This window comes from Magallana gigas, chromosome 10, assembly GCF_963853765.1.
Source record: "Magallana gigas chromosome 10, xbMagGiga1.1, whole genome shotgun sequence".
NCBI lineage: Eukaryota > Metazoa > Mollusca > Bivalvia > Ostreida > Ostreidae > Magallana > Magallana gigas.
In genome coordinates, this window is record NC_088862.1 from 4,276,658 (window position 1) to 4,292,942 (window position 16,285).

At 31.5% G+C, this 16,285-nt stretch overlaps 1 pseudogene; it reads right to left on the reverse strand.

Moving 5' to 3' along the window:
* Positions 1–506: 506 nt before the first annotated feature.
* LOC105322105 (uncharacterized) lies at positions 507–14,711 on the reverse strand (annotated as a pseudogene).
* Between the last annotated feature and the right edge of the window lie 1,574 nt (positions 14,712–16,285).

Genomic DNA, 16,285 nt, shown 5'->3' on the forward strand with positions numbered 1-16,285 from the left:
TAAAAGTTTTTCCAATTTTTTTAAGGTCTCTAGAGCTGAAAGTTCCATTGAATGTCTCTGAGCACCTTTTTTCTGTCTATAAATTTTAACATTTTCAACTTTTTACTTCATAAACCACTAGTTTAATATTTAACCCAACCTTTGCATTTAAACATTCCTGCATTAACAAAATTTACGTTTGCTTTATTGAAGAGTCTGATCCTGTAACAATGGACGATTAAACATCTTTTTTTAATATTATGTTTGTAAAGGTGACATTTTCTGGAAGCATCCTCAAGTGAATTAGATTCAAATCATAATCCCATGATGTAGGGTGAGTTAGTAACGGCGATTTGAAGTTTTACACAGAATTTAATAAAAATAAACATCTTTAAAATTCTTCCACCGAAAGCTTTAAGCAAAAAAAAGCTGGTGCTTGTATGGAAACATCCTAATGTAGAATAAATTCAAGTGTATTGACATAATATCCCGATAGGTAGAAAGGGGCAAAATCAATGGTTCAAATTTTTACATTGGTATAGGAAAGAAAATTCACAAAAACCATTACACCAAAAAGGTGAATTTTGTGTGGAAGCCGTGAGGAAGGTTTGAAAATATTTTTATTGAGCAAGTATGGATAGAATCTTTTCTTTTCCATAATACACAAAAATCAACATTAGGAAGTCATGCACAATTCATTTATACATTGTATTTTCAAATAGTCAACATTAAGAAAACCAATACGGTAAAGAAATGATACAAAGAACCTGTTCAAATTTTTTTGTTTGAAATTTTGTTGACCGCGTGCACAATTGACATATTTTGATGAGAGGGCGCAGCCATTTTAAAACTTTAATAACCACTCAGAGACAAAGCTCTCTATATAAATATATAGGTAACCATCAAAGCTTAAGCTAAGGTATTTTCTTTATTTAATTTTAATTTTTTTTTTGTAACGCACCTTCTGATTAGCTAAAAGCGTGTGCATATTATAAAAATCATTGCCTACGCCACAGTAAAACTAACATCGAAAACGTGTCAATCATAATGACTATACGTTCGGTTCGTATAGGTAAACTTCAAAATCAATTTAAAGGTCAAATGACCCTTTTTGCCTACAATGAATAACAGTTAAATAAATTTAGTATCAGGAATAACTTTAATAACTATCCAATTTATACGCCAAAATATAAGCACAACTCATTTTAAATTCGTATAAAAGTGGTACTATTTAAATCATTTCTCAAAATTTATGGCATATCATTTCTTTAAAAAAAATTGCACACTTTTCAGCCTTCCTATGTATCTATAGAACATGACAGATAAAAAAAAATAATAAAGAATAACCAATACCAGACGTATGTCAGAGATAGAGAAAAATCACCAAAAGACTAATCCAATTTATCGATATACAGGGTGTTTCAGCAAAAGTGTCCCAACTTTACAGTTTTAGAATAAAAGTTATGCTTCATGTACGAACTGAAATTTTGCAAAAATGTTATGAGCAGTTGCATGAAATTTTATCAAAAGTTTTAATAAAGCTGAATCATTTATTTTCCACAGGCATTTTAAAACTAAGTCATATTAGTACGTGTTCCAAATGTCCGCCTTGTTTCTCAGTCACTAGTCTTATTCTATCTAAGTTCCTGATAACATTTTTACAAGAGTCTACGGTTATACGTCGGATTTCTCTTCGTATAGACATTTTCAGAGCACTCGTGTCTTGTGGGGGTGGCGAATAAACACAGTCCTTTAAATTACCCCATAAAAAGAAATCTAAAGGGGTCAGATCAGCTGAATGTGGTGGCCATTCATTGTTTGAACGTAAGGATATGAAATGTTCTCCAAACTTTTCAGCCAGCCATTCAAGTACAATTTTTGCAGTGTGTGGGGTGGCACCATCCTGCTGATACCATACGTTGTTCATTTCTCTATCTCCTCTCCTTAGCTCAGGAAGAAATTTCGTCTTTAGAATGGTCAGATAACGTTGCGACGTAACTGCTGTGGTTTCACCATTCTCTTCATAGAAAAAGGGGCCTATGATACCACCACTACTCAGTGCTGCCCATACTGTAACTTTCTGACTATGAAGTGGTCTTTCTGCATAAAAGTCTGGTTTTGAATTTCCTAAAAACGCATGTTCTGCTTGTTGACATGTCCATTCAGGGTGAAATGTGCTTCTTCAGAAAACCAAATGACTTCAGTTAAATCAATGTTTCTCAACATCCATTCTGCAAAACTTAATCGGGATGAAATGTCCATGTCTTTTAGATGTTGCATTATAGAAATTTTATTTGGTGTGAATTTTAAATCGTATTTTAAAATTCGATAAACAGATGAAGAACTTTTATTGGAGTCCACTTCTCTAAATACATTCCTTACTGATTTCGTTGGACTCTCCTTGATAATTGTCTTCACCTTTTCAATATTTTTATCCGATCTCACAGTCCTCTGTCTTATACGCGTATCTTTTCTTCTGTCACCGATAGTCCCGTACTGTTCAAATTTAGTAACAATACAAAAAATCTGGCTCCTTCAAAAATGTTTCACATCTGGATACTTCTTTTTTAAAACCTGTTCACTAGGGTCGGCGTTTTTCCATTTTCAAAGTACAGTTTTACAATATAAATATAGAGATAATTTATATTATCCATTTTCAAATACCTGGATACTTGACTTTTGATGATGTCATCAAATATTAATTATGACATCATAATACATTGTATTTGTACTGTAATACATTATGCCAGCATAAACGCTGTTAGATGCAGTATTATTGTTAAGAAATGTGTCATGTTAGTGCTAAGGTATAGACATCGAAAGATGGGACATGTTTATTGAAACACCCTGTATTAAGGTAAGCATCTGATAAGGATTCTTAAATTTTAAAAGGGATTATGCTTTATACAATTACATTGAAATAAAGTTACAAACTTGAAAGATTTTACATGTTTGACAGTTAATCTTTATCCATGCTGCATTCATGTTCACAAAATGTAATTTATATATTTTTGACATATATTCATTTTTTTTAAACATGGAAAATTTGCTAGATTATCCTAATTTTAAATGAAATGCAATGGGAAGCTTCAGTTCTACTTGCAAATGCACTTATAAACAACAGCAAAAGTACGACGTCATTATAGATCAACATACATCATAGAAAAATATCCTACCCAATTCAAGCTAGAAAAAAATTATTTTAAAAATATTTTGACATTCAGTTATTCTGTAATACTTTCTCTTAAAACTTTTCTATTCTAGTGTTTCATTCGACAGATGTTGTTTGTAATATATATATCAAAAATATAATACATAGTTTGTAATTAGACATTCTTTAATGAATATATATAAATGATAGCAATCGTATCAAAATAATGATTTAAAGAAGATTTATTATCATTCATTATTAAATCGTTTATTTTTTATTTTATCAATGAATCTTTTGTAAATATGACACATTTAAAACTTGTTTTCAATTGATATTATACGTTGATAAGTTTCAACAGTTCAAAAATATGTATGTCATATATATGTATGTCTATATTTTGAATTTAAGACAAGTAAAGAACATAAATCACAAATTGAAAAAGTGGATGGAAATTTTTACATACTGTTTATAACTAGCTTAGAAATAAAACATTCGAACTTCATATTTTTAAAAATATCGGAGACATTTGCCGGCCTTTGAGCAGACATATCGGATTTTTTTCTTAGCAGCTAGTCATAAGGACACATGCTCAAGAAGTTTCGATGATCGAGGCTTTTTTAACACTCAATTATTCTCTTTGAAAATAAGACCTATATATCAATATTTTCAAAAACTAACAAAAAAACAATTCTAAAGCTAAACTATTTTGATTTTGTCTTTACTAAATGACAATTTATGGCTGAAATGATCCTATCTAAAATCTGAGGTCAGGTGCAATAGGTAATTTGTTGACCATGCAGTGTCTTAAAGTATCAATCAAAAATGTTCTGGCGTATTTTCTAGGTGATGAAATGTTTATACAACTAATGTCAATTCAGCCTTTTTCCTTGGTTCTAGCTCGTTCAATTCTAAAATTTACACTTCCTTAATAATAGATGGACATCCAGGCTTTCTCTTTGGTAGACCTCTATCTGAAAAAGACAACTTAAACATATTTAATTTTTTTCTTCGACGTAGAACCATTAAAATAGTGTGCATGAAAACAGCATTCAACTGTTAAATAATTTGGTGTATTCCATACTTAAATCATTTGCGTACCGTCTTATGTGATTATGTGCTACTTTAAGCTGGGATTTTTTTTTGGAAACAATTCCTATTTTAGGTAAGAGCGTAAGTTTATAAAGAATCTGAACATGTTTATTCACAACCCTTGTGAAATGACATAATAAATTTTGAAATTGGCAACATGTGTCGTGATAATTAAGTCTAATAAAATTATTTTATTTGAAACCATATGATAATGTTTAGACCACTTATATACGCTATGTAAACTATTTTTAGTTTTATCATTAATTTTCATATAGAAGAACATAATTGATGAAACCCATTTCATGTAAAATGTTTCCTTGTAAGCCGGTAAAGATTATAAAATAGTGTGGTTTTTATGAAGTTAAGAACAAATTCATTTTTGCAACAATTTTAAGGTTGTCCTTAAAAACAAATACACAGACCAATTCAGAAATGCTTCAAATATAAGCACTTGATTTGCTGGTGAACATCGCAACAGTTCTCAATTTAAAACTTAGTTTTGTATAACCATTATAACGGGTCAGCAATTCCAATGATTTAAACTATGTGATGAAATCTACACTCAGAAATCCTGTTTAGTTACAGTCATTTCATGCATATCTTTTACAATTTTATGCTATGCTATGGTATGCGATTTAAATGATATGCTACGAGATTTTAATGCAATGCTATGAGATTTGTATGCTTTGCTATGAGAAATTGAAATGAATGGTTTAATGATATGATATGCTATGCTGTGGTATGGTATGCAATGAGATTTGAACCAAAACGCCTCCATACACACGAGAGTTCCACACATTTCAAAGTAAAATGATTAGAAGACAAAGTTTACCACTAACACTACTGAATTCAAAATCCACTGATATTCCCAAAAATTGACTGACATTGTCTGACATCCACTGTATATTCACTGTACCCTACTGTAAATCCACTGTACACCCACTGTACAGAGCCACTGTACCACACTGTATCCCACTGTACCCCACTGTACAGAGCCACTGTACTCCACTGTACTCCACTGAACAGCACTGTACCTACCCACTGACCAGCACTGTACCTCACTGTACACCACTGTACGGGGCACTGAACAGCACTGTACCCCGCTGTACACCACTGTACAGGGTACTGACAAACACTGTACACCACTGTAACCCACTGTACCTATGTTTTTTTTAAGTTATTGATATGTTTGAACAATGAATTGAATATTTACTTTATTTGAGACCAAAATCTGGATTTGTTTTGATTCTTTCCTATTGCTTACAAGAGAGAAAATGGGCTTCTATTTCTTTAAGTTCATATATAATTACATGCGCGGTCAGGGAAAAGGCAGGGATATCATCGATTTCTCGGGGAGCTTAGACATATTTTGGATAGTTGTACAATGTAAGTTTTAAAAAATTGAATTATCTTCTGACACCCCCCCCCCCGATCCTTCGATCCGTGCATGTATTAAAAACTCAGAATCCAGTTAATATCATACGAAATATAGCAACTCATCCAATTAAAAGGGGGAAGTATTTATATATATTTCAATACTAATGTTTTAGTACCTAAATATTTAGTTGGGATTTTTTTTTTTTACAATGAATTTAATTTTATCAATGTTATCAAAAAATAGTATTAGTTTACATGTTACATTAAAGTTTTAAAATTCAGAGAATTTAAAACAATGTATTACAATTTATAGAAAAAAAAATCCACTATATTGCTCAGCATACTGATTTTTTTTTTTAAAAAGAGAGAAGATAACCAACTGGTCTGGACTTTAAAATGTCTTTGAAGTTTTACTTCACAGGAAGATCAGTGAGTCAGTGTCTGTGTATAGTATACATACTTTCAGTAGATCAAAAGTTGTGAGTGTCGCAATATTCAATCTTGTAAATTGTCAGTCTGACACCTTGTTCAAGATATTATGCAATTCCCTTATAGGGGTATATTTCTGATCTTGAGAGTATTAAATCCAGTTGAAATATGTATTTTTAAAAATATAACATTAATGAATAAACAAAATTATCTTTATATTCATCATTTTAGACGCGTTTTTTATCATTTAAATCAAGTCGGATATTAAACATGTCAAATATTTATAAATCCTCCCCTCTCCCCCAGCAGTCGCTGATATCAAAATAAGTACATTGTATAGTGTTAAATTAAAAATGGAATGTGGTGAAAACGTACACTGTTCAAATAATATTTCACTCTGTTACGGTACTTTAAATTATATACTTTTGAATTTCAACACTGTTCGTTATCACCACATGTCATACATCTACATGTATATTCTCTTGCACGGCTAAGAATATTGCCATGATATAGTTACATAGTTTTAATAAGAAAAAAATATATCGCCCTCTCTCTCTCTCTCTCTCTCTCTCTCTCTCTCTCTCTGTTTCTCTCTCTCTCTCTCTCTCTTATGTTGTAACTATCTTCCCAAATGTTTATGGACCAAGGTCACGAAGGCATAAACACCCCCTGCATCACACTTTAATTGTAGCATCTCTTCAATTATAAACGACATTTCATTTAATAGGCAAACATATTTATTTTCTCCTTCCGTAATAGGTAAATTGTGTACAGGTCGGATAAATGAGAAAAATATTTTTATTATTCAGTAATTGAAAATACGCAATTTATATTTGAATCATGTTTAATGTTTGTGACCTAATAAATTCCACAAAGATGAATGAGCATGCATCCCAAATCATGCGTATAAAATTTTCTTTTTAAAACAAACTTATGAGCTATAAAAACTGTATTTACTGGTTATAATACAGACAGTTGGAACTTGTTGCACGAAAACGTCACTCCATTGAGAACGAACGCCATTAGTTGTCATCGTATAATGGCTGCCTTTACATTCAACATTATAACTGATCGTGTGGTTTTTTTAACACAATTATATTTGTTAAAATTAACGTCTTCATCAATGTCGATTGCTAAACACAATGTACCGAGTTAAATTTGGGGGGGGGGGGGGCAGAATTACATGTAGTTTACCCAATCGCAACTTCTCGGGCCTTTCCGGCACGCTCGGAAAAACACCTCGAATGTATTACCTAGGCGTCCATGACAACCCCCCTTTTTGTAAAACTTGATATAAATAGAACACATTTTACGATCGGTTTAGATGTGAGCTATACTTCATTAAAGTAAACGATATACATTAAAATATAACACAGAAGCAACATACAAGACTGTATAGCCGATACTTATTTTAATAGGAAGCGACTCCATTTTGTAAAAAATTCTAACATCCGGTGATGTTAATACATTCGAGGTGTTTTTCCGAGCTTGCCGGAAAGGCCCGAGAAGTTGCGATTGGTAGTTTACCAACTTTTGCTTTACACACTTAGAGAAAATCCGGACGACACGTAATCGCTTCATGTTGTCTTTAGAACAATAAGATAATCAAACAAAGACCAATTCTGACTAATCATTTATATCTTGTGTAATATTTGCTTCCTGTGTATAGTGATTATCAGCGTTCACGAGGCTTTCACACCTCTAGAAATTAAGCCCCCCCCCCCCACCTGAGATTTACCACCCGGTAAAAATGTTCGGCCTTTAAATTGATTTTTCGTTTTTTTATCTTTATTTACTGAAACCAGTATATTGGTATATTGTATCATAGCAAACAAGATAATTTCTCTCTCTCTCTCTCTCTCTCTCTCCCTCTCTCTCTCTCTCTCTCTCTCTCCATGCTAACGTACAAATATTTCAGTATTTGAATAAAGTACCACCGGTAACATGTATAGTTATGTTGACAGCGGCTAATTGTACATGTTGGCATAAAAATGATTTCTAGTTACGGGATAATGTCCATGGATTCAAATAATTTGAATTGAAGTTCGTTATTGAATGATTGTCATTTAAATTCTTAATGAATGAAAGTCAACGCTAAAAAGTAATTTTTAATATCGACGATGCATGTATTGTCTCCTTCTTTGTGTATGTCTACAGATAAAAATCTTTTGTCTGTCATGGAACAATGAAAAACTCGGAACAAACAGAAAAAGGCGCAGACTATACACACGACCGGCTGACTGCGTCGAGGTGTGAAAACTGACCACCTGTGTATATGTGCTGTAGCCTAGGTATAAATAGATGTAAACGTCGGGGAAATACACTGTTAAAACAAAAATCTGAATTTTCACTTTTGATTAAAAAAACCATTACGGTTGCCGGGTGCCTTAGGATCATAATTATTTAGAATCTGTCTTAAAAGATTTTTTTAATTACTTACAATTAGGTCTACTTGCATGTAATGCTTACAAAAGTGGGATTTATTATATCTATTTAATAGTTATTCCACACCGAGGTCAAAAATAAACAAAAATGCATAAAAGATTAATTCTATTAACATAATATTCATGCTTAACATGAATCGTTTCGACATAGCACAGTACTGCAAGGGGTATCAATTTGCAAGTGGATGAGGAAAAAAAGGGGGGATGTATTATCTGTACTACATTTTATTTTTAGACTTAAAGTTTGCAGATTTTTTTTTTGAACCCAGGAGTTAGTTGGCAGAGATAAACTCGAGACTTAAGAAAATAATCGGTATGTAAAAGAAGCAGATTAATAGACAATCAATTTCTTACCCCAATCGATTTCTGATTAATCTCTCTCTCTCTCTCTCTCTCTCTCTCTCTTTCTCTCTCATGAATTTACTAGTGCTAAAAATTGAGGCCCGGGGTCAGAAAGGAATAAGCACCTTAAAATTCCCCTACGGCATCACAACCACCAGTTCCAGCATAGATTTTATAATGAACTTTTCTACGACTACATATGATACCAATACAATAGTCAGAAAGTGATATACATGCAAGGGGTTTTGCAATTAATAGACAATCAATTTCTTACCCTAATCGATTTCTGATTAATCTCTCTCTCTCTCTCTCTCTCTCTCTCTCTCTCTCTCTCTCTCTCTCTCTCTCTCTCTCTCTCTCTCTCTGTTTAAAATTTAAAATGCATTCTGCATTATATGTTATTTTGCAAAATTAAAACCCAACATTTGCAATGAAATTTTAAATATAATTTTAATCAAAAGAAATCAACATATGAGCTCGAAACTCGCCCGCTTTCTTCAAAATGTACCTGTGTAGTCAAGCGCGCAGTCATGATACACGGACATGTGTACACGAACAAGCATGAATATATTTTGTGGATTCAGTGTTTAATTGACTGTTTTTCAGTGGGTTAAAGCGACTCATGAGACACAGAGAATTAGGAATCCGATCATTTAAACAAGGGCTTGTCGTATATCATCAATAAGGAATGATAATGTACCTTGCTGGTTGGCGGGGGGGGGGGGGGGGTGTATTTTCCATTGACTGGCAGAATAAACATATTGACATGCACTTTTTTGATAATCAGATTCAACGTGTAAAATTCAGAACTTTCACCTGATAGCTATGGGCATTATCATAATTTTGTGACCGTAACATTCAATAACAATAGACGTTAATCTGTTAATTGATAAAACATACTAAATAGATTTAACGACCTGTTGCATTCTTCTGTCAGTTTGTATCTATGCATAATGTGAATGCTATATACAGCATAATAAAAATAAATATTGAAGAAAAAAAATATCCTGAAGATTTAAAAATCCGATTCTTTCTCAAATTAATAGTACAGTGGCGTACAGTGGGGCACAGTGATGGTCAGTGCCCGGTACAGTGGCGTACAGTGGGGTACAGTGCTGGTCAGTGCCCTGTACAGTGGCGTACAGTGGGGTACAGTGGAAGTCAGTAGGACTGTACAGTGGTGTACAGTGGGATACAGTGTTGTTCAGTAGAAATGTACAGTGGGGTACAGAGGGGTACAGTGGAAGTCAGTGAAATGTACAGTGAGGTACAGTCAATGTACAGTGGATGTCAGACAATGTCAGTCAATTTTTGGGAATATCAGTGGATTTTGAATTCAGTAGTGTAATCTGCAATGTGAAAACACTCTTTTTAATAAAATATTTTTAACCGAGTTAAAATCCTTTTGTATGCTATGCTATGGTATGCTATAGTATGATATGACGAATGAGAATCTATGTTATTGTATGCTATGGTATGATATTTCAATGCTATGGTATGAGATTCCGATGCTATTCTATGAGATTTCAATGCAATGCTATGCTATGGTGTATGTTGTAAAAGATATGCTTGAACTGACTGTACCATTGTAACACTTTCAATATTTACCTTTCTACATGCTTGTGTGTAGTCGACAATCCCGCATTTTTCTTACCCCTGGGTGTCCAAACTGCTTGTATTACTTTTCATACACTTTCATAAGAACTTTAAAGAAGCATGGTCACGATTTTGGTCAAATTTTATTTTTCTGTTTTTATTATTTACAATGCTTTATGAATGCATTTCTAATGATCAAATGAAATTTGGGTGCCCGTCGATGAGTTTTAAACAATATACAGGGCTCATAGTTCTCGTCATGTAAACAAGGTTCGTGCCCTGTTTTTGATTACACAGGTTCAATATACGAGTAAAAATCTTTTTCAAGATGATTTGTCTATACTCTTATTCATTTTAAGCATAAATGAATAGTTCCTAACGATTAACACATTCATTTTAGGTCTAAAACTGGAATTTTCACTTCAACATTCAAAATGTAAACAAAAGCTTAGTTTACTTAGCGAGGAATTGTAAGCTCTGTAACTCGCTTATAACTCAACAAATGACACTTAACTTTTGGTTGCCCATTAAAATGCCTTACTGAAGCATTATAAACATTAAAATCGAAAAAATAATTTTTGGTCAAAATCGTGACCATGTCTCTTTAAAATGCCACTTTTCTTATCGTGATGCTCTGTTGTTGTGCATATTTAGCACCTGTAAATCTGTCATTTTACGTCATTCAATGGCAAAGAATTGTAAACTTTGATATTAATCATTTTTTTTCTATTAAAGCACTGCAAGAAAATATATATTTGATTAATGGTATCAAGTCTTTTTTTTAATGACATTTGCATTTTTAACTCTTTTGTTTTGCATTTCAGTACCTTGTGGTGGTCCACGTGTATCTTGTCTGATAAACTATCACTTCCTTGATCAATCATCACAGAATGATAGAATGCACATTTGCAACGCATCTGTCTTATAGTTCTAAAATAAAATTTTACACATTTTTACTTAAGGACAGTCTAGAGAAAGGTTTGTCTAAAGATTAAATATAATTAACTTGCACGATGTAAACTTAGTGAAAATGAATCTTCTTTTGTGATAGTAAATGATGCAAAAAAAAATCTGAATGTTAATTAGTGTTGCTTGCTTAAATACATGTATGTTAACAAAGTTAGCATGGTTAAGATAAGGTATCTTACTGTTAATAATAATGTCATTTATTTTTTTCGCAAATAATTTTATATATATAAACAAAACATGCTCACTAAAATCTTTATTTTCCTTAAAATTAACATTGGTTCATGACCAGTATATATGATTGAGTTACTGATTGCATGTTGTTGTAAGTCTTTAAAATATATACCTTTTCTACAATTTCATGAAAAAAATTCCATTGCCTAGTCAAATGCTACAATTGCATGTCGATTTGTCTTGTCCTGCTCTTGTCTCCTGGAATTCCGCACATTAAATGACCCGATCGATTTCAATCACCTAAAAACGCAACAATGAAATCTAAAATATGTTTAACAATACCCATAATATCACGATATCATGCATATTACATGCATTTAGTATACAAATTTAGCGATACTAATATAACGATTAAAAGACATGTTTTAAAATTAGGTATGTCAATTGTACTCGTTTGGCTTAGTCGATTAATCGGAGTCTGTAGGCGAACGATAGTCAAGTATTCGTTGACTTATTTGAAACTAGATTCCTTTAAAATAAGATAATGGTACTGTCACATACAATGTATCTTGAACTCAAAACATTTAAAAATAAAATAAGACGCACCTGATCAGCTTGATTTCAAATAAATTGAAATTCAAAGAATTTGGTCTAAATGTCCGTTAGAGAATGTCTAATCTTTCCTTTTTTCTTGTGACGATTTCACGTAATTGAGCGCCATGTCATACTAGTTTTAGGAAAATGTGATTTCCTTAATATTAAGTCACTGTCCCGTCATTAAGTCAGCAATTAAAGTTCAATGATTTAAAAAACAACCGCTTCAAAAAATGAATGATTTAAGAACCAAAAATTGAACTCTTTAAGTACATGTTTGCCTTAGTACATGTGCATCTATTCAAAACAATAATTTGATGTATAAACAAAAACAATTAATTATTACCCAATTCAAAAAATATACCATGTTTGATGGGACAGAGTATTACTTGATCAAAAATGCCGAAAAAAAATTAAACTTATTATTTTTACTCGGAGCACAAAGCAGCGCTGCTTTAAGAAAAAAAAATTGTTTTAAATTTCTTTTTACTCTTTATAACATGTAATCGACTACAAATTTTTCGTTCGATGATCGGTGTAACCGAGCGATTGTCGAGTACAATGCTCTTTGACATCCCTAATTAAAATATTAAAATATTGCATATCATATATTTCTCTTTTGTCATAGAAAAACATATCATAGCAAAGATAATAAGTCATCTCAATTTCAAAAGACTTTTTTGATATAAAAAAAAAATTGGAACCAAATTAGTGATAAGCAATTAATTTTAGTTTTCATTAAAGTATCACATTACAATGATTCAAAAAAAAGGTTAGGAGAAAAGGTTTTCATTTAAACATCCGTTATGCATTATAAACACAGTCAAAATTAGTTTAATAATGTTTTAAAATATTTAAAAAAAAATTAAAAAAATTCTTACACAATATTTGAATAGCAGATAAGTGTTAATAATGACTTTGTTTTTAACAAAGTGGTTGGAAACCTTCTGTACACAGATGTAGGTAAGCAATGGCAAGGCTATAAATACGGTGTAATATTTACTTGATGACCGAACAACACTTGAATTTTTTTTTGCACAAAATTGCAGCTTAAAAGAAAATGAAGCATGAATAGCTTGTCAGTTGGACAGTGTAAGTTTACATATATCTTTTATATTTAAACATCACATGGTATCTTGCTCTTTGTAAAATTGTAAATATCCAGAACATTTAGAATGCAAGATACAAATTTACATTGATTTTAACGAATATTTACATCTGAAAATATTGGTAAAGAAGTTAATAGAACTGTAAACCATTACCAAACAAAAAGTTAATCTTAACGTCGAGACGAAAACGTTTTGATTGCGTTTCTATATAAAAAGCTTACCAAAACTATGCATTCTAGGACTTTTGTTTGACCGTCAGTAAGTGCTCTTTATCAATTTTTATAAACTCAATTCAATAGAATTTGTTTTTATAGAAATTTAACAATTGTTTGTCGATTGAGTCCGTTCAAACCAACAAAATTCCTGAACTTTGTGCATGTAGACTATCCCAGTCTTCTATCATTCCATTCAAGTGATTAATTTCTAAGAAAATATATTGATTTAAAAAAAAACCATTATTTAGAGTTATATTATACGTACATCATTTATAAGGATAACACATCAAGTTGTGTTATTTTATTTTTATATGAGATGAAAAAAATGCGTGAACTTTGCAAATTCATTTACCATCTTAACTCGTTGAAAGAACGCAAAGATAAAATCACATATATTCTTTTGTAGTTCTTGAAAAGAAGACTTTATCTTAGCAGTTTAAAATCTAAAGGTATGATATATACCAAGATATAAGTCTAAATTGGCCAACTGGTTCTAGGGGACAAATACAAAATGTGAAAAATTTGCAGACTGATAGACAACAGACGGACGGACGAACGTACAGACAGACAGAATGATGAACAGTCAGACAGACAATAAACAACAGGTGATAAGAACTGTGAATTTGAACCTTTGGCTTGGGTGAGCTAAAAGGAAGAACAGATTAACTGATGGATGCCATCAAATTTATTTATAAAAACAAACTGACTTACCTGATCATTGTTCCAATCCTTTGTGATTTTGAAAAATAAATTATCTGGAACTGGAACTTCATCTTCTTTTTAAGGTTCTCTGTTTTTACTACATGTGAAATTAAGAATATTACAATATTGAAAGATAATCATGTCAATTTTTTTTTCCTCGAGTTCATAAGAAAACCTTAATACTACGGAAGCGCAACTATTACTGCTTTTATAAAGTTCACAACTTTAGATAAAAGAAATATAGAATTTTACTTTAGGAATTTATATTTTGTATCCGTCTATAGTTATTCATACATCTTACTCAAACGTTAACAAGTTTAATAGATTTGGATTATTCAATGCAAACTGCTTTGTCATGATTTGTGCCCTAAAGTCAATTTATTCCTTATAAAACATTCAAATAATTCGAGATGTAAGACGCCAATTGGCAATATTATACGTATTAAAACACCATTTAAGGAGTTCAAATAATCGTTAAAGTTAGCATGGCGCATAATTCATGCTAATTCCATTACTTACGTCTTACGTAACATTGATAAATTACAGGGTTTTTTTAACAATCTAAAACATCTATTCCAGCCAGTTTTAAAATTAGACTAGAGAATACCTATTTACAAACAATTGCAATATTTGCACGGTTATATACCTGACTGCGCAGACAACGCTGTCAAGTTTGCGCGATGAATTTCATTAAACTACACAATCTTGTGCATGTGTAAGGAACAAATGAATCTAAAAAGTTCAAATATCATTGATTTTACATCTTCACACACTTTGTTGGTTAGCGAACATGCTAACTCATCATGTCAACCGACTTGAAAGATGAATTTTAATGTTGTCATTATAATGTGAGTTCAAACTTGAAATACTAGATTTTTTATTGAAAATCACAAAAAATATAAATAACAGGATGACGCAATCCCTATATATTCAATGTTATCCGATCTATTCGATTAATTCAAAATGTGGTTCTACACGACGCGATCTGGGTTCAAAAAACTTTTGTGTTTATAAAGTATAAATGCAAGTCCTTATAATGGATAGTCACAAGAAAAGTAATGTTTCAATTTGTTGATTTCATTTTGTTCAAATCATTTTCAAGATGAAACACAGTGGTATTCCAGAAAAGGGAGGGAATTGTCTTGCCTTTCACTAAAACGTAGAATGTTAAGGAAATCGACAGTACTTTACTATAAAATATTGAGTATAAAGCTCCGAACAACATGACAACAAGCTTGCTAATCCGCTTTCCCTTATTTTTAATATTTTGAGTTTTAAACTCCTAGAATTTATGATAAATATGCCATTGACAAGGTACTATGCTTGCAACTGCTTAAATTGCAGTTTCGTAAAATTACACTTATATCAAATGATACACTGTATATCAGATAACCACTTTTGATTTTTATGTATCTCACCTGACAGGTGATATATTTAGAAATATATCCTACAGCCAATATTTAAAATCTTGTAGGATTTATTTAAGATTCCAGTATATTTATCATAGGAGAAAAGTATTTTTTGTTAAAATTTGATTAATACATATTATTTTTAAATAGAAAATATAATCTTTCATTTGATTTTAATATCATATTGGATTTTTGTGCAAGTTTTCTGGAAATTAAATTTCTGAATGGAGTTTCTTTATTCCGGTAGAATGGAGCAATTTAAATGAACAAGTGAACGTGAAATTTCAAAAGACAAAGGTTTTTAAGTAAGTTACAAAATTAACGAACGGTGTACATATGTAGTTACTAGTCAAAACATAAATTTAACTATTTATTGCAAAACAATAACTATATATTCTTACATTTTCATATTTTCTTACTAACTCGTGGTTCACTTGGAAAGTTCACGTCTTGCACGTCCACAAACGACTGTTTTTATCTTATATTCGCATCGAAACAAACTTCTTATTCGGGGACACTCGAGTAAGACTCGAGAAACAATCGTAGTAACTCGTAACATACTCTGGGTAGATTGTATGATATTCTTAGTATTACACGTTTTTCAAAGTTTCGCCAGATTTAATGGAAAATTTATCTTGAGAGCAGTGCGAGTGTTTTCCGAAATTATACAAAACTTTTTAAAAAAGTGTACTGTTGACACGATTTTTTA